General features: G+C 44.3%; 1 protein-coding gene and 1 non-coding gene across 24 annotated transcripts in view; both read right to left on the bottom strand.

Moving 5' to 3' along the window:
- RBFOX1 (RNA binding fox-1 homolog 1) overlaps positions 1-21,838 on the bottom strand; it is a 1,703,141-nt gene that overhangs the window by 1,229,100 nt on the left and 452,203 nt on the right. The window lies entirely within an intron of this gene.
- Positions 21,233-21,336, bottom strand: LOC112581915. The gene has a single exon (XR_003106589.1). It is a non-coding gene; the product is annotated as a U6 spliceosomal RNA (small nuclear RNA).

Here is a 21,838-nt window from a genome sequence, read left to right on the forward strand (position 1 = left end):
CCTTCACTAGAAAACAAATATTTGGCTTTGTAGAAGCTGGTTGATAACCTTGGTGAGAATGTAGGAGCTGAACTCTTAATTCCTGGGCTTAGATGTCCAAGAGTCCGACAGAGGGGCCGTTCTCCTTCCAGTATCTAATTTAAGACCAAGACACAGGATGAAAATGGTCAAGACATAAGGATTGATTTTCCAAATTCCAATCTCAACCCCTCCACTTTCAGACAACAGGAAGACTCCTCATTATTTAGTTTTAAGGATAGTAATTTTCAAGGAGATAAAGATGATTGATATTTAAGAGAGATTATCTAAATTCAAGCTTCAAAAACTAGGATACATCTGTGTGTGTGTGTACACATGTGTGTGTGCATGTGCACACGCACCCATGAGGTTTATCCAAAGAAGGCTATAATCGGCCAGAAAGTTTCCTTAGCTCCTAAGTTCCCCTTGGAAACACAATATGGCCTTAACATGCATGGTTGCTGGTGTTACAGATAAAGAAGAAAGAATGGAAGGAGCAGAGGAGAGAGAAGGAGGGAAAGGGGAGGGAGGAAGAAAGAGAGGAAAAAAGGAACAAAGGAAGGAAGGAAGGAAGAAAGTGAGGAGGAAAGGGGGAAAGAGGAAAGAAGAGAAAGAAAAAGAAAGAGGAAGAGAGGAAGGGAAGAGAAGGAAGGAAATGTTTAAACTTAAACTAGGAGGAGAGATGTAATTAATAGTGGAAAGTCTGAGAGAGATGTCTCAGGCTTGAGAAATTAACACATTGCTGTTCAGTCACTGAGTTGTGTCAGACTCTGCATGAACAGCAGCACTCCATGCTTCCCTGTCCTTCACTATCTCCCAAAGCTGCTCAAACTCAAGTCATTGAGTCTAAGATGCCATCCAATCATTTCGTTCTCTGTCGCCCCTTCCCCTCTTTCCCTCAATCCATTCTTTAAAATGCACATACACCTCTTCCTTGACCAGTAAGTGACATTAACACAGCCTGTAAGTTTCCCTGTCATGATTTCTACTTGCTATAATGTTACCAATATTCTATTCTTAGATATTTTTGTCTCTATTTATTCACAATTACTGAAAAACAACACACTGAACAGCTAGGATACCCATGTTCCCCACCTGCCTGATTGTTGCCTTACAAAGTCTCTATTCCCCAAAGTGGAATGACTAGGTTAAAGGATCTAAACATGGTGAAAAGGTTTTGATAGAAATTGACAAATCACCCTTCCAAAAGTGTATGCCAGCTGACACCTCTCTAGTGGCTGTAGAATTACTTTTCCCTTACAATCTTATTAACCCTGGGTATCCATGGCTATTTTATTGAGATTTAAAAATTATTTTTCTGAGCAGTATCTGTCTGCTTTCTGTTGATAATAGGATTCCAATTTCCTTTGGGGGAATCCCCGCTGCCCTACTGGACAGAGGGTGGCAGGAGCGTTAATCAGATGTCTCAGTCTCCCCAAATCAAAGGGCAGGCATGTGACCCAATGTAGGTTACTCAGAGGCTGAAAATTAATGGAGTTCACTCTTCACTCTGATGGTGTCAAGACAGAACTCAGCAGGGCTCCTGCCACCGAGGCCCCTGGAACTGCCCTGGTCCCTGCTTTCTTCAAGCCCAGTCTCCACCTTCCCCTTCAATCCACAGGGGTCTGTATATCCTTTTTACTTAAATGACTCAAGCCACTCTTTCTTGCTTATACCCAAATAGGTCTACAGATATAGCAGACTGGTTGAGCAATTCCACTGCAGAATTTTCACCAAGTGTCCATAGACTGTGTATTAGCTGTGTTGGGTGCTCTCAGCCTCTCAGTCGTGTCCTACTGTTTGCCACTCCATGGACTGTAGCCCACCAGGCTCCTCTGTCCATGGGATTCTCCAGGCAAGAATACTGGAGTGGGTTGCCATTTCCTCCTCCAAGGATCAAACCTGCATCTCTTGCATCTCCTGCATTGGACACAGATTCTTCCCAGGGCAGGGGTTATTCATCCCACTCGAGGGATCGGGGACAGAGACAGCTCCCTCCCTTCTTGGCAGCAGAGGTGCTTGGCTGGTTTGGCATATCAAGTTTTCTACTTTATACCTGCATACAGTGTGCAGTAGCTTCTCACCCAGAAGGGAGAAAGTAGTTAGAATAAAGCTGGGGTCCCCAATGTCCAGGATTGGATGCCTGATGATTTGATTCAATATTAGGGAAAAAGTGCACAATAAATGAAATGAGTTTACATCACCCCCAAACCATTCTCTTCTTCCCAGTTTGAGGAAAACTTGTCTATCATGAAATCAGTCTCTGATGCCAAAAACGTTGGGGACCACTGGAATAAAGCATCTATCTTCTCACAGTCCTTGAGCGCCCTCTGAGAAAAGAGTTTCCCCTTAATTTTCCTGCCCTTCTAGGAGGTAGGCCAGGGACAAAAATCTGAGTTTGTGTGAGCTTCAACTCTGGCCAAATGGTATCCTTGCTTCTGCTGGTTTCAGGGAAGAAGGAGGCACAACTTCTGCTACTTCTGCAAATTGTATAAATGCAAACTCTACACATATACACGACAGTATGTGTGTGTGTGTGTGTGTGTGTGCGCGCGTGCACTATTGTTGTTCTTCCATCACTCAGTTGTGTCTGACTCTTTGTGACCCCATGGACTGCAGCACACCAGGCTTCCCTGTCCTTCACTATCCCCTGGAATTTGCTTAAAACTCACATCCATTGAGTTGATGATGCCATTCAACCATCATATACTCTGCCACCCCCTTCTCCTCCTGCCCTCGATTGTTCCCAGCACCAGGGTCTTTTCCAATGAGTTGGATTTTCACATCAGGTGAATACACATGTACACATATACCTGGGCTTCCCTAGTAGCTCAGACAGTAAAGAATTTGCCTGCAATGTGGGAGACAAGGATTCGATCCCTGGGTCAGGAAGACCCCTTGGAGAAGGAAATGGCTCCTACTTCAGTATTCTTGCCTGGAGAATTCCACAGACAGAGGAGCCATGGGGTTCCTCAGAGTCAGACACAACTGATCGACTAACGTGTGTACACACACACACACACACACACACACACACACACACTGGTAGGATATACATTCCAAAGGGCAGGGGCTCTAGACAACCTGAGGCAAGACTAGAGCAGCATCAGTGAGACCCAAGAGCAAGAGGCAATGGGACTGGGCTGAATTCCATCTCCCTGATGGATGGTCCAGGATGTCTGAACATTTTTGAGAAGGAGCAAAGTACCAAATGGAGCATGACTGAATCTGAGTCAGGTCTCTGGGACCCTGAGGAAACTGTCTAAAATCACTGAGCCTCATTGTCCCCATCTATAAAATGGAAACAAATTAGTTTAAATAATACAGATAATCACCTGGCCCAATGCTGGTTCTCTGCTCCTTTCTGAATGACTCCCTCAGCTGATGCCCCACTGAAGGGTGGGGACTAAACAGTGAACCCATCAGCTTTCTCATTCCCCAGCTATGTAATCTGCAATGATTTTGTTTTGTTCTCCTGAAGCCAGATAAAAATCTTAACCACCATTTCCTTCTAAAACTGTGCTTGGCATTTGGGCCACACAACCCTCAATTTAATCAAGACACATCAAATACCAGCCATATGGCTGACTATCAATCTCACTCTCACAGACATCCTAACAGACAAATCCATCTTTCCATCCACCGCAGGAACAGCAACATTTCAGGGAAGAAAAAAGACCTTAGGAATATCTCCGATTTGAATTGGTCCAACAGACACAAAAATGAACTCACCGAAACCAGCGAGGCGTCAAGGACATCACATTTCAACCTGGTGGGTCTCATTTCTTCTAAATGTAAAAGGGTCCTCATCATCATTATCATCAACATCATCATCAATGTTAGGGCCTGAGATCCTACAGGAAAAGGATTTCCTGTGCAAATCATGGTCATGTACTTCAAAAAAAAAAATTGGAAACTAAAGCGATCACCAATGAAAACAAGCTAAAATTTTAGTCCTTGAAAAGAAAACATTGTGGGCTTAAAGGAATGTGGCAGAAGGTGAGCAGGATAATTTGAAAGTCAAGTCCATTATGGCTGAAGACAGGCTTTGGAGTTGGTAGGGGATAAAAAAAGTGGTTGCTGTATTTCAGCAACAGAGCCCTGTTCGGTTTTGTTTTTTGTTTTTTTGTTTTTTGTTTTTTTTGAGTCACAAGTCTGAAAGGCCCAGGGCAAGCACTCTCTGAAACATAAAGCATTTCTAAACTCTCCTTGAACATAAATCCTCAAATCCCCTCCTACTTCAGCAGTGAAGGCATGAGAGCAAAGGCTGCTGAAAAGAAGCCAGCCAGGATCGGGGTGATGATGCTGTCAGAAGTAAGAGCTCTTCGCTTCTCTGTCCAGCTGGGAAAGGAGAAAAAGAGGCTTGAGGGAGTAATTAACTGTCATGCATAAGATTAATTGACGACCCTCCAGTTTTGCCCTAAACACAGATGTATGGGGATCAGGACGCAACCTTGAATGCTAAAGGTGAAGGGAGAATAGTTATTTCTGGATGAGGGCAAACTGAATATGCAGAAATGCGGGCAGTGTCAAGACGCACGCTGTGGAGCTGGGGAGGCCATACATCATCACACCCTCGGTGAAGTGGCTTGTCAGAAACTAGCCAAGGACTTCAATTAGGAGCTGGCTCGTGCCGGCAAGTTTCTTGCTAAGAACTGTTCCACAATGAGCCGGTGATCTCGTCACATGGCTTTGGAGTGGACATTTCTGTATCACTATCTGGATAAATGGACTAAAAGGAGTATTTCTCATGCCAGTATCTTAGGAGCAGGAAAAGATTCTTAGAGCTCTAGATGAAGTCTGGTCCCCTCTCTCTGACCCCAAAGGATGTTCTGTGCTGGAAGAGGGTATTTTCACTAGAAGATCTCGATATGCAAAGATCAGGGTTCTTTCTCAGATACAGTGTCCCCATGTTAGCCACCGTCTCCCTGCCTTCCTATGACCACACAATTCTGCGGAGGAAAAGTTTTCTCTTAAACATGGGAGGGGGTACTATATATATAATACTAAAAAATGAATTTCTAATCAAAATGATCCAATTTCAGGGGATGAGAATGGAGAAAAGAAGAATTTTCGTTTTGCTCCCAAATGACTGGTGGTGAGTGATCAACATCATTACAACAAACAGGCTGTCTTCCAGAGCCTTTTTTTAGTGAAAAGGTATCTTTTTCAATTCCATGAAAGCATTGGATTTTATTTAGGAACTGGGCACTGTGTAGTGTTTGGGTGCTAAAAATGAATAAGCTTCGTACTTGAGAATCTCTTACTCTGAAACTATAGACTCTTTTAAACACATACACCCAAAATAATCGTAACAACACAGCAGCAGGTATTGTTTGATGAGTGCTGTTAAGTGTTTTACAATCACTGTTGTATTATCTTTGTAACTATATGACGTCAGTCTGAAGCCTACGTCTATTTCAAAGATGAGGAAACCGAGGCTTACTACTGCTTACTTAAAGTCACCCACTTGGTACCAGGCAGAGCTGAAAGTTGAAGCCTAGAAGTTTACATAGACAACTCAGGTGTTCCTGTAGAGGTTTATGAAAAGATTGCATAAACTCATTTTATTTGCGAGAATGAAGGAACATTTTGCAGAGCTGACATTTGAGCTAAGTATCAAAAGAGAGTGAATTTGTTCAAGTAAAGCCTGAGATGGAAAGCGAGCGGCTTTGAATTGCTGAAGGAGGCATTCCAGATAATGAAAACAGGACATACGAGTACACTGAAGACAATACTAGTTGAGTATTATGACTGTGACCTAGAAAGGAATGGCACTAGTGGCAAAGAACTCGCCTGCCACTGCAGGAGAAGTAAGAGATTCAGGTTCGATCCTTGGGTCTGGAAGATCCCCTGGAGAAGGAAATGGCAACACACTCTAGTATTCTTGCCTGGAGAATCCCAAGGACAGAGGAGCCTGGCAGGCTACAGTCCACAGAGGCTCAAAGATTCAGACATGAATGAAGCAACTTAGCACACACCTGTGCATTTGATCTTCCACCCTGTTCCTGGCACAGAGGTGCCTAAATTCCTAAAACACTTGAAATGTCCTGTCATAGGAGCAATAAAGGTATCTTTTGTGATGTTAGTGAGGTGACTTTTGGAAAGCCTTTAGGCAATCTAAGAATGGGAACAGGCTTTCAGGGAAACCCAACACCTGATGAGAGGGTTGGAACTTGGGGTACCTCAACTCCCCACCTCCAGGGAGGGAAGAGGGCTGGAGATTGAATCAACTGCCAATGATCAATGATTTAATCAATCAGGACTATGTCATGTGTTGTTGTTTAGTTTGTAAGTTGTGTCTGACTCTTTGCAATCCCATAGACTGTAGCCCGCCAGGCTCCTCTTTCTTCACTATCTTTGCTCAAATTCTCGTCCATTTAGTCTGTGATGCTATCTAACCCTCTCCTCTTCTGCCACCCTCTTCTCTGGCCTTTAATCCTTTCCAGCATCAGGGTATTTTCCAATGAGTTGGCTCTTTGTATCACGTAGCCAAAGTACCGAAGCTTCAGCTTCAGGAACACTCCTTCCAATGAGTATTCAGGGTTGATTTTCTTTAGGATTGACTGGTTTGATCTCCTCGCAGTCCAAGGAACTCTCAAAAGTCTTCTCCGCTACCAGAATTCAAAAGCATCAATTCTTTGGCACTCAGCCTCCTGTATGACCCAACTCTCATATAATATAGAATAGGAAATGGCAACCAACTCTAGTATTCTTGCCTTGAAATTTCCATGGACAGAAGAGCCTGGAGGGCTACAGTCCATGGGGTTGCAAAGAGTCGGACATGACTGAGCAACTGAGCAGACATACTCCTATAATAAGCCTCCATAAAATGCCAAAGGACAAGGTTCAGAGAACTTCCTTGTTGTTGAACATGTGGAAAACGGGGAGTGTGGCACCTGGAGGGGGCAGGTAAGCCCCAGATCTTTCCCCCCACCTTGCCCCATGCCCCTCTCCCAGCTGGCTCTTCCTGAGTTACATCCTTTTACAAAGCAGCAATCTAGGAAGTAAAATGTTTCTGAGTCCTGTGAGCTGCTCTAGCAAGTTAATCAGGGCCACAGGTACTTCTGATTTATAGCCAGTGTATCAGAAGCACATGTGACAAACTTGGACTTGAGATGGGCGTTTGAAGTTTGTGTAGTGGGGGTATGGTCTGTGGGACTCAGCCCTTCACCTGTGGAGTCTGATGCTATCTCCAGGGAGGCAGAGTCAGAATTGAGTTGAATTTTGGACACTCACCCGGTGTCTGAGAGTTGCTTGGTGGCATGTGGGATGCCCTCACCCCACCCCCCACTCCACACACACACGGAGCAGGGGAGGTTTTCAGAAATGTGATTAGAAGGCAGGTGGATTAAGGAGAGGATGTGGTCTCAATCCTGTAGGCATGGGGAGTCATAGATATTGTTGTACAGCAGAAAGTAACACAACATTGTGAAGCAATTACCCTCCCCCAAAACCGTAATGGATGCTTTTGTTGAAGAAATGCACAGGTGAGCAGCTCTGTTCTCTTTGGCTGGTGAAGAAAAGTCTTTGGAGAAGACTTGGTCATTGTGAAATGGGATCATAAGCCCATGGACTTCATGGGATGGACTCTTCTAGAAAGAGCTCAGTAGACTCTCTGGGTTCCTGCAGAATCAAGATATTTTCAATAAAAACATTCTGACTTCGAGTCCAGACACTTCTATACAGAGAAAAGCCACGGGCAGAATTTGAATCATCACCTGTGGACAACAGCCTCTCAAAAAAATTTTCTGTCATGATGTCCTATGGTGTATATTACTGATGCATTCTACCTGCAAATTACCAACGCTTCCACCTTTAATAAAGCTAAAGGTTTCTTTCTTCACCAGGGAGTCAGTCAATATTAAAATTTTCTCTTTGGTGCTGGTTCTCGCCAGGACAAATATCTCCGAGGACTATTCACAATGGACTCAATTTGACAATAATTATTTTCAGCAATGCTAGTTGGTCATTTCCATGGGCTCCTTGCCTCTGCAGGCATGAACACTCATTTTGATTCCCAAACTGTATGTTTCTAAATTCCCCCACATCAGCTCAGTGCCCAGGAAGACAGAAGGAAAATTTCCAGGTCTTTTTTTTTTTTTTTTTTGATAAGATGTTCTCCATCTACCAAGAGGGATGTATTTCATCCTGATGATAGGCATTTAGAAAAGCACAGGGTGAACTTTCAAAAAAAAAGTTGCATAGGGGAAGCCACATGGAATCAGGTTATACTGGCCTATCTCTCTCTTCTTCTTGAAAAGCCCTTGAGGGCCTGGTACGGAAAACTTCAAAATCACAGTCTGCTCTCCTTCCTTCAACTTTCTCTTTGTCAGTCTCATGGGTAGTTCCTAGAACATGGACTGCTGTAACATTCAATCCACTGTAACACCAGCAAGAGTTCTGAACTTTGCCTCCAGTATCTACTCATGGCTAGGGCAAGAGGGGAAGGTGGTGAAAGAAGATGAGATGGTTGGATGGCATCACCAACTCAATGGACATGAGCAAACTCTGAGAGATAGTGAAGGACGAGGAAGCCTGGTGGGCTGCAGACCAAGGAGTCGCCAAGAGTCAGACAGGGCTTAGCAACTGAACAAAAACTCACTCCCTCTAACCTCTGGGATCCCAGCTGCCTTTAACTTAGACAGTGCTTTACAAAAATCTATGCTTCAACTTCATCTTGCAGCTTGTGACAGGGCGGGAGAAAAGCAGCACATGGAAGGGCTCAGAGGACTCTCTGATTTTTACACCCCAAACTATCTCAGTCAGCAACCAGTGAGCATTAAAAAGGACATGTCTTGATTTTTGTTCCTTTTTTTTTTTTTTTTTTTTTTGCACATGCAAAGCTTTTTAAGGGTGCCATGCTACTTAACAAATGACAGAAATCTTGAGCATCCCTGCCAGGTACTGGCAATGAATTGGTTTCCTTTTTTTTTTTTTTTTTCATAGGCTGGGACAAAGAAGCAGAGATTTCTCTGGGCTCACATTTGGAGTTTCTCCAACCTTTAAACTTTATTGCCCAACAGAGTATCCAACTAGGTTTGTGGGAGGGATCGAGACCATTAAAATTCATTTGGTACCACGTCTCCGGAGGAACCCGTGAGCTTTCATCCTGACTGACTTCTGCAGCACATGAAATGCAATAGACTCTAATTTCTTAGGGAGTCAGTGAACCAAGGAATGATAATAGCGTGCTGTCATCTGTGCCTGCTGTCCCTCACCTGGTCCCCTCTGTGACCAAAAGCATGAGTTTCTTAGGAAAGGGGATCAGGCAGGTCAGGGACTCTGCGTGTTGTCCAGAACAAGAGCTGACTTGCATGAGGAAAGCGGGAGTTGGCTTCTATGGCATGGCATGTGACCTTCCATGAACAAAAGCCGTTCAAATCTCAAAAACACTTCAACTTGAAGTTCCTGAAAAGCCGCTTTCAGATCTGTCTGCAGAATCCAATGATGGTTCCATTACGGTTGTTCAATGCCAGCCACATGAGACCAAGGGGCTAATAACAAACAAACCTTTATAATGAGAATGAGAATGCATGCATTTCCACGTTCCTCTTCTCTGAAGTATGACAATCTCTAGGTCCTTTCATTGTGCTAAGTTGCTTCAGTCATGTCCAACTCTTTGCAACCTTATGGACTGTAGCCCACCAGGCTCCTCTGTCCAGGGGATTTTCCAGGCAAATGGAAAGTGGGTTGCCATGCCTTCCCCTCCAGAGGATCTTCCCGACCCAGGGATCAAATCCACATCTCATTACGTCTCCTATACTGGCAGGCAGGTTCCTTACCACTAGCACCTCCTGGGAAGACTTTCATTATGGAGTCTTGTTAAGAGTGCATAGAGAAATAGGGAGTCAGAGTCAGAAGCTTTCTGTAACTGGGAGCATCCCCAGGAAAATTACAATCACACATCTGCTTCCAGCATAGGAACAAGGGAGCCCCCAGCTCACGTAGCCAATTGTCTGAAGCTGGCTAGCCATCATCCATGCCATTTCTCCCTCACCATCAGAGCTATAGTTTACTTCCCATTTCCTCAAATTCAGCTTTTACTAAATCTTAAGTCCCCTGGCCAGCCCCAGTGAAACCTTTTACCAGACCATGTGATTTCACTGGAAGACTCTCTATATATAAATGTCTTGGAAACCTTAAAACACAAACAACATCTCTGTCACATTTTTGGAAGAAAATCAGTCGTTTCTCAAGGTCAATGATAGACGTTAAAAATCTCATCCAAAAGGATGGTGCCATTTGGAATGCCATTCAAGTAAAATCTTGCAAAAGGAAAACTCTACACTCCTTAGTAACGAGATAGTGAGAAGTGAGGCATCTAAAATTAATAATATTAATGATAACAACCATGATCAGCATCTTTATTATTCTCCTCCTCTTCTCCCCACTCCTCCTCCTTATTGACAAATATTTCTTTAAATCGAATTTGCACCTTCAAGTGTAGCAAACATTCATTCTGTGAATCTAGTGAAAGAGTGCATGGTTTGAAGAATGAATGAATGCAAAGTGTGCTAGTGACCTGGACACATTTTAAGATGAATAAGAAAGAGACAAGGGCTAGAGCAGAGTGAAGGAGAAACAGACCGCAAAGAAAGAGGTCTTTGAGGTAGGCAGGCAGGGACCAGATGTTCTAAAAGCCTATGGACCACAGTCAATTTTGCTTTGGTTTGGTCTGGATTATTTTTATTATTTCTCTAAGCATAACAGGACAACATTGAAGAAGGGAAATAACTGAATTGATCTACAGAATTTTTGGAAGATTTTTTTTCTTATTGTGGTTTAAATACATGTTTTTAATACATACACATGCTGTTGTTGTTCAGTCACTAAGTTGCGACCAACTCTGCAACCCCATGGACTGCAGCAAGCCAGGCTTCCCTCTCCTTCATTATGTCCCAGAGTTTGCACAAATTCATGCCATTGAGTCAGTGATGCCAAATAACCAACTCATCCTCTGTTGTCCCCTTTCCTCTTGCTCTCAACCTTTCCCAGCTTCAAAGTCTTTTCCAATGAGTCATCTCTTTGCATCAGGTGGCCAAAGTACTGGTACTTCAGCTTTAGCATCAGTCCTTCCAATGGCTATTCAGGGTTGATTTCTGATATATATCTCAAACCTTCTTAACCACTTTTAAGTGTATGGTTCAGTTCTCTTAAGCCTATCTACATGGTTGTCAAACAGATCTCCAGAACTTGTCCATCTTGCAAAACTGAAGTCCCACACCAAGTAAATAAAAATATCCCTTTCTCTCTTTCCCCAGCCTCTGCTAACCACCATTCTCCTTCCTATTTTTATAAACCTGATAACCCTTAATAATTTGTCTAAGTGGATTACTGCAGTATTTGTCTTTTTTGTGACCGGCTTATTTCACTTAATATAAGATCCTCAAGGTTTATTTCTGTTGTAGCCTATGGAAAGATTTCCTTCCTTTTTGAGGCTGAGTAGTACCCCACTGCACGTGGAGACCACATTTTGCTTGTCCATTCATCCACCGATGGACTGTAGATAGTGCTCTTATAAACACAGGTGTGTAATGCATTTATGTTTTAAATAATGCTGGCTATTATGTGGATAATGGCTTGGAGGAGGGCAAACACAGATCCTGAAGAATCCAGGAGGGGGACTGTTACAGTCACAAAGGTGGCAAAAACGGTGGTTGGGACTAGGCTGTGGCAGTGGAAACAGCAGGGGAGGGAGAGCCGTGTACCTTGGAGGTCGGGGCTAAATGACATGTGGACAGTTGAACAGAACAGACGAAAGAACGAAAAGATTCAAGTATGACGCCTATGAAACAATGAGCCCAGTGCTTGACTTCCCTTCCCAGAGCAACCCTTCAGTAGAGATCAGCTGTGTATTGCCTTCTGTTATCGTTCAGTCCCTAAGTCCTGTCCAACTCTTTGCAACCTTATGGACTGCAACATGCCAGGCTTCCCTGTCCCTCACTATCTTACGGAGTTTTCTCAGACTCATGTCCATTGAGTCAGTGATGCTATCCACCTATCCCTTTCTCTGCCACCTCCTTATACTTTTGCCTTCAATCTTCCCCATCATCAGGGTCTTTCCCAATGAGTCAGCTCTCTGCATCAGGTGATCAAAGTATTGGAGCTTCAGCTTCAGCATCAGTGCTTCCAAAGAATATTCAGGGTGGATTTTCTTTAGGATTGACTGGTTTGATCTCTTTGCAGTCCAAGGAAATCTCAAGAGTCTTCTCTAGCACCAGAGTTCAAAAGCGTCGATTATTCTGGTACCCTTTCTTTAGAACGTTTATCTCAGACAATAATTACAGTTTTTGTATTGTGGTTATTTGATGCCCCCCCATCTAACTTCCTTTCTTAACCCCACCGCACTGTACATTTCAGGGTTACAGATTCCTTGCTGGTTTTCACTCAACATTTTTAACACCAACACCAATACTTACTAGGGTCTTGATATATTCGAAACAAATGAAAAAGCGAGTTAGCAGGACTATTCATCTCCAGGAATTATTTTTCTGAGCCTTAAATAAAGGATCCTTTCAGAAAGCCATTTTTTCCTAGTCATCAATTTGTGTATTTTTAGAATCTTTTTATAAACCGAGCTCAATTGAGTTACGCATGTCAGAGTGAGAATGAGTATCTGCAAGCTTCACGAGTCTGCTATTGATGGTGACATCCTGAAAGTGACAGCTATATAAAGTGATTGACAGTCAACAGCTTAAAGGAATACTTCAGACCCATCCACCGAGCAGGAAGCCTCAACACCAGGGCACAAGCCCCAAGTCCAGTGAAGAGAAAAACAATCTGAGTGGACTTTGCTTTTCAAATAGAAATACTGACTTGACACACTTCCATCTGCTTTTGGACAATAAAGTTTGCGAGTCTGCAATCAAATGCACGTGAATGGAGTTTGCAGAAAACTGACATGGTCGCGGGAGAATGCAGCCTTAGGATGTCTCACAGTCATCCGTCTACTAATGGGAGCTTTCAAAGCTCAGTGTATCTAAAAAGTGGGTAAGGCGGGTCTCAGGCTTATGTCTTCCTGCCTGTCTTCTTGAGCCCTCTGCACTTTTAATTGAGCACCATTTAGTTAATCATTAAAGAAGAAACCACAGAACATCCCTTATTCTACCACAGCTCTCAAAATCTGTGCCTCCACCAGCTGGTGGAAGCATAAACCGGTGCCCGCAGGACCGGGAAAACCAATGTATGAGGTTCTCAAGTGATCTCTAAAACAAACCAGCTGATGTGTAAGGACAGAGGAGTGTGAAGTCGAAGCTTGAGGCCCCAGCATCCTTGATCCAAAGCAAACAGATTCCCAACGGGAGGGCTCTGAGGAAGCTCAGAATTAGACACACTTGTCAGAACACCGTTGGTGTAGGCTCCATCAGGCAGGTGTGCACAGCTCCCCCGAGATATGTGGGCTCTTATCTTGAGGATGCTCAGTGTCACTAGAGGCATGTGACTACCCTCCCTCTGGGCTGACATTACACTTGAAAGAAAAAGAAAAACTCTTTCAGCATCACTGCTTAAACTTTGAAAGATAAGGAGGATGATCAGGTATAAAGTAAATAGAAGGCTGCACTTATGAAAGGAGAGACTACAGGCTTGGACTTAATGAAGTGAAGTGAAAGTGAAAATCACTCAGTCCTGTCCGATTCTTTGTGACTCCATGGACTAAACAGTCCATGGAATTCTCCAGGCCAGAATACTGGAGTGGGTAGCCTTTCCTTCTCCAGGGGATCTTCCCAACCCAGGGATTGAACCCAGGTCTCCCACACTTTAGGTGGATTCTTTACCAGCTGAGTCACAAGGGAATTCCAAGAATACTACAATGGGTAGCCTATCCTTTTCCAGCAGATTTTCCCCACTCAGGAATCGAACCTGGGTCTCCTGCATTGCAAGCAGGTTCTTTACCAGCTGGGTTATTAGGGAAGCCCTTATTATTAGGGAGGTCCCTTATCATTGCACTTAATGGTAAAGGATAATTTTAGGAGGACTTCCCAGGTGGCTCAGTGGTAAAGAAATTGCCTGCCAACTTAGGAGACCTGGGTTCGATCCCTGGCTCAGGAAGATCCCCTGGAGAAGGCAAGGGCAACCACTCCAGTATTCTTGCCTGGAGAATTCCATGGACAGAGGAGCCTGGTGGGCTACAGTCTACAGGGTCGCAAAGAGTCTGACATGACTGAAAGACTAAACAACAGCAATTTTAGCTGGAAGACCTAGCTTACAGAAAGACCTCATAGCATATCATTCCCTTCAATGAATGATTTGCTTCCAAGAGAGATGAAGTGGATTGCAAATATGGCCACAAACTTACCTCAGCCATGTTTGCACACGCCTTTACAAGGACAACTCTTGGTTTTTTCCCTTACTATCTGTCTCTCTATTCCTTGACTCTGAGGTTGGCTTGACTCACTGTTTGCGAATATAATGCAAGCAGAGGCTGGAAACTGCTTCTGAGTTAAGCTTTGCCTTCTTACTGCACTTGGAACTGAGGTGGATGAATCTAGAGTCTATCATACAAAGTGAAGTGAAGGAAGTGAAAAACAAATATCATACATTAATGCATACACATGGAATCTAGAAAGATGGTGCTGATGAACCTATTTAGATAGGGCAGGAATGGAGACATGGACATAAGAGAATGGAGTGTGGACTCAATGGGGGAAGGAGAGGGTGAGACGAACTGAGGGAGTAGCAGTGACAAATACACGCTGCTGCTGCTGCTGAGTTGCATCAGTCACATCCGACTGTGCAACCCCACAGATGGCAGCCCACCAGGCTCCCGAGTCCCTGGGATTCTCCAGGCAAGAACACTGGAGTGGGTTGCCATTGCCTTCTCCAAATATACACACTGCTGCTGCTGCTGCTAAGTCGCTTCAGTTGTGTCTGACTCCGTGCGACCCCATACACAGTAGCCCACCAGGCTCCCCCATCCCTGGGATTCTCCAGGCAAGAGTACTGGAGTGGGTTGCCATCTCCTTTCCCGAAATATACACACTGTCTTGCATGAAATAGATGGTTAGAGGGAAGTTGCTGAATAGCACAAGGAGCTCAGCTGGTTGCTCTGTGATGACTAGAGGGGTGGGATGGGGTGGGGTGTGGGATGGAGGCTCTAGAGGGAGGGGATATGTGTATACCTATGACTGATTCACTCTGTTGATCAGCAGAAACTAACACAATGATGTAAAGCAATTACACTCCAATTAAAAAGAAACTTGTTCAAGGTTCTCAGTGGTAGAGTTAAGATCTGAGCTTCTAATTATGCCTCTGTTTCAGAAGCCTCTTAGGCTTCTGCTAGAACTTCCCTGGTGGCTCAGATGATAAAGACTCTACCTGCAATGGGGGAGACCGGGTTCAATCCCTGAGTCAGGAAGATTTCCCTGGAGAAGGGCATGGGAATCCATCCCAGTGTTCTTGCCTGGAGAATCCCATGGACAGAGAACCTTGGTAGACTACAGTCTACGGGGTTGTAAAGAGCCAGACACAACTGAAGCAACTGAGCACATACACAGAACTTTGCAGGGCTGGGGTTATAAGCTGTGAAGAGGAATGGTGGGCAGGACAGGGATTCTGATGTCAACTTTCTCTGGGGTCACAGTTGATCTGGGTCCCAATAGGCACATATGCACAGCATCCCATGGGTTAGAAACATCCAGTAGAAGCATTTGATCTTCCTGTGTCCTCTCACCACCTGAGGTCAGTGCCTAAAGAACAAGCAAGGTCATGCTTAAGCTCTAATAGGTAATATCCTGTTAAGGAGAGAATAATCCCGCCCACTTTCAGGAATCAAGAGAACCAGGGCTCCATCCCTCTGAGCCCTCAAGGTCAAGGACGTACCTTCCTTCAGCTAGAAGGGAAATTTCTCTGTCTTGTTCACCATTATCTCTGCAGCATCTACAGGGATCTACAGATTCATCTTTAGTGAATCGATGAGTGAGTCAATCTAGCACTCAGTCGTCTCCAACTCTCTGCGACCCCATGGACTGTAGCCCTCCAGGCTCCTCTGTCCATGGGATTCTCCAGGCAAGAATACTGCAGTGGGTAGCCATTCATTTCTCCAGGGGATCTTTCCAACCCAGGGATTGAACTTGGGTCTCCTGCATTGGCAGAGAGGTTCTTTACAACTGAGCCACCAGGGGATTGAATTCAGAGGAGAAGGCAAGTCCGAAGAGGGCTGAGAGACTCAAGAAGAACTCATTGTATCAATAAAGAGGCTCAGAGGAAGAACCACTTGATTTAGCAGCTTAGAAAGGTATATGGCTCTTTCCCTGATGGTCCAGTGGCTAAGATCCTGTGCTCCCAATGCAGGGGGCCTGGCTTCCAACCCTGGCCAGGGAACTAGACCCCACATGCTGCAACTAAGAGTTTGTACATACCACAGCTAAAAGACCCTTCACACTGCAACCAAGATCCCAAATGCTGCGAGGAAGATTAAAGAGCCTGTGTGCCTGGCACAACTACATAAATAAATGAATATACTTTTAAAAAGCATATGAAAAGGGGTACCTGGCTCCCAGAATAGAACCCAATAAATGCCTATGAAGTGAACGTATGTCCTAGAATGAGATTCAGGGACTTTGATAAATGGAGCTCTTAAGAACTTTTTAAGATTTTTTTTTTTTAATGTGGACCTGTTTTAAAAGTCTTCAGGCCTTCCAAGATGACTCTAGTGGTAAAGAACCCACATGCCAAAGCAGGAAACATGGGTTCGGTCCCTGGGTGGGAAGGATCCCCTGCAGAAGGGCATGGCAACCCACTCCAGTATTCTTGCCTGGAGAGCCCCATGGACACAGGAGCCTGGCGGGCTTCAGTCCATAAAGTCACACAGAGCTGGACATGACTGAAGGGGCTTAGCATGCAGACTTGCTATGGATGCTATACAATGACTTAAAACTATCATATAAGTAGTCATCAATTACCCTCCAGTGAAAGGAGCTTTGAGTATGTGTGTGCACATGCACTCTGAAATCAGAGGGTAATCTTCTTACAGGAAGTTTCACTAAGTTCCTAACTATTTTGCCAACCAGGAAAAGGATGCAAGACTCTGGCTTTATAGGCTAGGAGTGACAATCAGAGAAACTCTGTTCTTCAATCAGATGATTTAAGAAGACTTGATGTGACTCAACGAGTTCTAGAAAATGTGCCAGAACAGACTTTCAAGGAAGGCTCTCGCCCCTTGTTTTAAAAGGAGGATGCCATCGTCCATAAGATGCGCAAGAAGCGATGGAGCGCCGCTCTAAGTTGGTGGCGGGGCTTTTCTGTAAGAGGCGTCCTGAGAAAAGGTGGAAGTCCTCCCAGCGGCGGCAGACGCACACCCAGGAAGCCCTCCGCCAAGCCTAGCTCGCTCCTGCAAGGTCCTTGCCCTCACCGCCTCCTTTTCCCCCAGCGCCTTTGTAATCTAAGCGAGTGACAACTTCATTCAGCTCTTAGCAACAACAGGAGGGATCGATTCCCCGAGAATGCCCTAATGACTGGAGACTGGGACACAAACCATAAATGGGGACTTTCTGATTCCAAGTGAAATTATAGTTTGCCCTGCGAGATTGCACAATAAATCAGGGGAAAAACCAGCCAACATAGGACTCTGGGGTCACTGAAGTGATGTTGACACATTACAATAATGAGAACTTGAAACACCTCCTGCCCTATTGATTTTTAAGCTGCATCGTTCCCACCACAGAAGATTACAAGTCTCTGTCTTTGGAATCATGGCTCATGAGGGAGATGCTGATGAAAAATACACCCAATCCAATCAAAATGAAAAGCTTTACTTGCACTTATTACAAATCTAATACCATTGTCCCTTGGCTGCATGATAGGCACTTAATCTACAATGGGGGAAAAAAAAAACACATTTTTTTTCTTTTAATTAAAATTTTTCATACCTTTTTTTTTTTTTTACACACAGCTCTTTGCTATAACTGTACAGGAAAAAGGAACCAAAGAAAACAGGCACAATAGCTCAATTAGCACATAAAGGGCAATTTCTTTATGCTTTTCTAATTCCAGGGTAGCTTTCAAATTCCCTGCATCACCATATCATTTGGGAGAATGGAAAATCATGTCCTAACAACCAACTTATTTCCTCGTCAATAGGAAAAGATGTATTCCACCCGCATTTAGTATCCACAGTAAACAAAGACTGCCTTGCTGATCTTTCCTTTTTCCCTGAAAAGTGCTCCATGGAGCTGAATAAACACAGTTGTGGGAGGCCAACTGGTGACATAAGTTAATTACTGACCTGTCACACAATCGGAGAATGGTAATAATTTATTTTCACTGTTGCATTAACCGTAAGCTGCATTTTGCCAATGGAGAGCGCTGGGGAAAAGGAGTCTGGAACATTGCTGCTGCTGTAAACCCTATACGAGGTTGTGACAATATTTTAGAGGGTGGCTAGATACGACGGTGTCACTGCTCTTCCTAGGCATAACTCAGAAAATAATTACCCACATTTCTCGGCTTTAGGAGAGAAGAAACCAGTGAGTAGGAATAACACGCTTTCCTCTAATAGGGTTCTGAAAGCATCATCCAGTTATTAGATAAAATTATGACTTGGGTTTACCAGGATGCAACAGATAATAAATATTCTGGCATAATCCAGTAGGATCATACATTCTCTGAAAACATTTATCGAGGTCCTAACATGGCCCAGGCATTGTGTTAGCGATTAATTACACATTGTTCACCTGTTCTCTGTCTCCATGAAGTTTATAGCCCGTCATTATCATCTGATTGTCGAGACGGAAACCCACAGGCAAAACCCATGGGTCTAAAAGGGATTCTTATAGAAGAAACCCTCATGTCCCACTGAGCGAGTTGACTGAAATAAATGAATGGTGTTTAGAAGCTAACTGGTCTTTTCTCTCAGCTACCCTGATTGTTTTTCTTCACTTGATCTGATGAGAAATCTTGCTCTTTTGGAAAATATATATCCCTGCTTACAGATGAATCTATTTGCAGGGCAGGAAGAGAAAAGCAGGCATACAGAACAGAGATGTGGACACAGGGGAGGAAGTGGGGCGTTTGACAAATCGGGAGAACAGGATTGACATATATATGCTACCAGGGGTGAAATAGATAGTTAGTGGGCTTCCCTGGTGGCTCAGATGGTAAAGAATCTGCCTGTGATGCAGGAGACCTGGGTCTGATCCCTGGGTGGGGAAGATCCCCTGGAGAAGGGAATGGCTAACCCACTCCAGTATTCTTCCCTGGAGAATTCCATGGACAGCGGAGTCTGGTGAGCTACAGTCCATGGGGTCCCAAAGAGTCAGACATGACTGTGCGACTCACACACACACACACACACACACACACACACACACACACACGGGGAAGCTACTGTGTAGCACAGGGAGCTCAGATCAGTGCTCTGTGATGACCTATAGGGGTGGGATTGGAAGGGGATTGGAAGGTTCTAGAGGGAGGGGATATATGCATACATAAAGTAGGTTCACTTCCTTGTACAGCAGAAACTAACACAAGACGGAAAGCAATTATACTCCAAGTTTTAAAAATCCCCCTAAATCCTACTATATCATGAATTTTATCAGCCTGGGAGTAACTAACCAGAAACTGTCTTCTTTTGACATGGCTACCGTTGGGACCTAGGTTCTTACATATGCTGTCAATCCATTTATTAATAGGACTGAAAGCAGGTGAATGATCTAAGACACTTTTTCACACGAGTTGGTAGAAAATAGTTCAAAATTGATATAAAAGGAGAGGTCTTGGCAGGGGGGGTGGTGGTTAACCAGTATGATCTTCTTTTGCTGTAGCACTCTCAAGAGCTGTTCATCTGTCTTCACAAGTTCCTTCTGCAAGCTTCTCCCTGGGGTTCACTGAACTTTACTCACAGAGTTAAAAAGTAGCTGAGAGAGGGCTTCCCTGGTGGCTTGGAGGCAATGCAGGAGACACAGGTTCTATCCCTGATCTAGGAAGATCCCACCTGCCACTGAGAAGCTAAGCCCATGCACCGCAACTACTGAGCCTGTGCTCTAGAGCCCGGGAGCCCCAAGCACTGAGCCCACGTGCTGCAAATACTGAAGCCCTCATGCCTGAGAGCCCGTGCTCTGCAACGAGAGAGGCCACCGAGATGAGACGCCCATGCCCCGTGACTTGAGAGTAGCCCCTGCTTGTCACAACTAGAGAAGAGCCAGCACAGCAAGGAAGACCCAACACAGCCAAAAATAAATAAATAAAATAAATTCTAAAAAATTTAAAAAGTCACCTAGAGGGGGCTTCCCTGATGGCTCAGTGGTTAAAAAAAAAAAAAAAAAAAAAAAATCTGCCTTTCATTGAAGGAGAGACAGGTTCGATCCCTGATCTGGGACGACTCCACATGCCTCACAGCAAATCACCCCGTGGGCCACCACCATCGAGCCTGTGCTCTGCAACAGGAGAAGCTACCACAATGAGAAGCCCATGTACCCCAAGTAGAGAGTAGCCCCCGCTTGTCACAACTAGAGAAAAGACCACACAGCTAGTAAGATCCAAAACAGTCAAAAATAAACAATTTTTTTTTTTTTAAAGTAGCTGAGAGGGACTTCTCTGGCCGTCCAGTGGTTAAGACTCCACACTTTCAATGCAGGTGGTGTGGGTTCCATCACTGGTTGGGGAACTAAGATCCCACAGGCTGCCTGGTATGGCAAAAAAAAAAAAAAAAGGAAGAAGTAGCTGAGAACTGAAGCTTGCAGAGGCCACACTGTGACAGTCTGCCCTATTTTGACTGACATGTTCCAGCTGATATCACCATCGGAAGAACTGGTCTGCAAGGCAGTGAACAAGTTTCTCCTATTTTACTAATGTCAGTTATAAGACATAGCGGTGAAGCATCCCGTTTATGGACCAAGCCTGCCTGTGATCAGATCCAGGGTTTGCCCACCATGAGCTGTGTGACCTTGGGAGAATCACCCTCTTGAAAATGGATCCCTCATCTATGAAATGAAGACACTGAAGGCCCCACCAGGGAAGAGGCTTAGGAGGCTGAAATAAGCCAGTCAAGGCACAGTGCCCCTTATACACTTGTCAGATCTGATCCTCACTGCATGTTAGCCATGGTGTTCCCCCCAAGAGCAACAGGCCCCACCTCAGAGACATTCGCTTTGAGTTTTCTGAGCTCAGTTCAGCAAGCAGCATTGGGGTATCACAACAGTTTTAGAGGACTGTGCCGATATCCTCATGTTCAAGTGGGCAGCCACAATGGATCTGCATCTGATTGTTTCTGCATTAGCAAGACCACACCATGTGTATGAGAAGTTAGATCCCTGTGCAGGGGCCATGCTAATCTTCTCTGTATCATTTCAATTTTAGTACATGTGGGCATATACCCTGAAGAAACCATAATTGAAAAAGACACACATATCCCCAATGTCCATTGCAGCACTGTTTACAATGGTCAGGACGTGGAAGCAACCTAAATGTTCATCGACACATGAATAGATAAAGAAGTTCTGCTACACATATTCAATGGACTACTACTCAGTCTTAAAAAGGAATGCATTTGAGTCAGTTCTCATGAGTTGGATGAACACAGAGCCTGTTACAGAGAGTGAGGTAAGTCAGAAAAACAAATATTGTATATTAACACATATATATGGAATCTAGAAAAATAGTACTGATGAACTCATTTGTAGGGGAGCAATGGAGATGCAGACATAAAGAAAAGACTTATGGACACACAGGGGTGGGTAGGAAGGAAAGTGTGTGACCAAGTGAGAGAATAGCATTGAAACATACCATAGTCATGTATGGATTTGAGTTGGACTGTAAAGAAAGCTGAGCGCTGAAGAATTGATGCTTTTGAACTGTGGTGTTGGAGAAGACTCTTAAGAGT

The sequence above is a fragment of the Bubalus bubalis genome, chromosome 24 (genome assembly GCF_019923935.1).
Source record: "Bubalus bubalis isolate 160015118507 breed Murrah chromosome 24, NDDB_SH_1, whole genome shotgun sequence".
NCBI lineage: Eukaryota > Metazoa > Chordata > Mammalia > Artiodactyla > Bovidae > Bubalus > Bubalus bubalis.